Source organism: Oryza glaberrima, chromosome 8 (genome assembly GCF_000147395.1).
Source record: "Oryza glaberrima chromosome 8, OglaRS2, whole genome shotgun sequence".
NCBI lineage: Eukaryota > Viridiplantae > Streptophyta > Magnoliopsida > Poales > Poaceae > Oryza > Oryza glaberrima.
Genome location: NC_068333.1, coordinates 9089513 through 9091181, shown reverse-complemented (window position 1 = coordinate 9091181; position 1669 = coordinate 9089513). Strand labels below are relative to the sequence as shown.

General features: G+C 44.3%; 1 long non-coding RNA gene across 1 annotated transcript; it reads right to left on the bottom strand.

Moving 5' to 3' along the window:
• Positions 1-328: 328 nt before the first annotated feature.
• Positions 329-1007, bottom strand: LOC127782609 (uncharacterized). The gene is made up of 2 exons (XR_008019212.1): positions 943-1007; positions 329-857 (listed from the first exon to the last, which is right to left on the bottom strand). It is a non-coding gene; the product is annotated as an uncharacterized LOC127782609 (long non-coding RNA).
• Between the last annotated feature and the right edge of the window lie 662 nt (positions 1008-1669).

The following is a 1669-nucleotide window of genomic DNA, read 5'->3' as shown; positions in this document are numbered from 1 at the left end:
CTGGGAGTTTTTAGTTCCGCGGCCATCGCCCGCCGCCCGACCATGGCGTATTTAAACTTGTATTTCTGTTGACTTGTACTGAGCAGTACTTGCATGTTATGTTTTTTTTTCACTTGAGCTAAACTGCAGCTATTAATCAGTTCTGTTTAAGTGAAAAATATCCATGTAGTGTGCCTGGATTTGAGGATTTTTGTTAGTTCGAAATATGCATGTATCACACGCTTGTACTTGAAGTTGTGTGTAATTGGGTGCCGAATTATACAGCAGTATTACATAGAAGAACCAATGCCGAAAGTACTTCATAGCCGCTAGAAGCCCAGAACATCAATTTTCAAAGAAAACTGAATAGCATATATTTAGGATTCTGCAATCCTGAATAAATAATTTTTTAACCTAAGGAGATGAAATTAAACTCCTATTAGCAATGCATCAACGAGAACTCGATTATAAGTGCATAAGTGCAAGAACATTAAGACTAAGCACATGGACATATAACCTTCACTATTACATCATACTAACTTTGGAGCGGCAGTACACAGTGCCAGGCAAAATGGTGATGTTCATCCCTCACACTAACTAAGAACATGTACTGCAAGAGTAAGCTCATCGTCAGAGTCATCTTGGCAGCTTCGGCATCAACCAAATGATTCCAGCGGCGGCGGCGGCCTCTCTACGATCTGGCGGTTCCTCTCCGTTCTCCAGGCCACGATTTCCGCAGCGGGCGAATCTCACCGCCGTTGCGCCGTTGACAGCACCAGCCGCTCCTTTCTTGCGGCAGAATCGCCTCCATTGCTCCAAGGGTAGCACGAACAGATGGGGGGGGGGGGGGTGACTAGGGATCTGCCATCCCCCATCATCTGCAACCACAACAAAATCAGAGAGAAATTCAAGAGAACGAAAAACAGCCGAGAGAACGAAACAGATGGGCGGAGGAAGACGAACTAAGGAAGGAGAGCGAGAGAGGATAGCGCTCCGCGGAATCGAGCGGAATCAAAGGACCCCTCCTCTCTCGCTGTTGCGGGATAAGGCGAAAATACTTTTCTACCCCCTACAGCAGTACCGCCGAAACCAGCACGTGCGGTACGACGCGGTACCCTCCAATCTCAGCCGTCCGATGCAAAATCGACGGTCAAGATTTCATACCGCACGGTACCTCACACCCTCAAGAACAGTAAAAAAAATCTCTTGATATTAATATTATACAATTTCATTTAGATGTATATTTTTTTCTCTCGGTTCTATTGGATTTTTCCAGGGCTGGACGGTGAGGAAACTGAGCGGTTTTATGGGACGTGAGATAAGGTGAGAATAGGGAAAATGGCTACTATGTTTTTATAAAAGTACAGGTCAAAAAGGTCAAAAAAAAATTCATGATATTCTCTTTTTCGGTTTATCCTCTCTTACCTCCATGTGACCTGTTTACCTGCTGTATACAACATTATTTCATAGCCACGTTACAGCTTGTTGCTGCAGCAAGTGAATCGGATGTAGGCTGCAGGACAGCGCTCTACATAACAGCTGAACGTGCCCATAACTCTTTTCTTCTTGGTTATCACTCTTTTCATTTGCTTTCACAATCAATCGAGTTGTTTGCAAAATCGTTGCATGCACCATAACTTTTTTTTAGGCCTGTTTGGTACAGCTCTAACTCCTAAATTTAGCTCCAGGA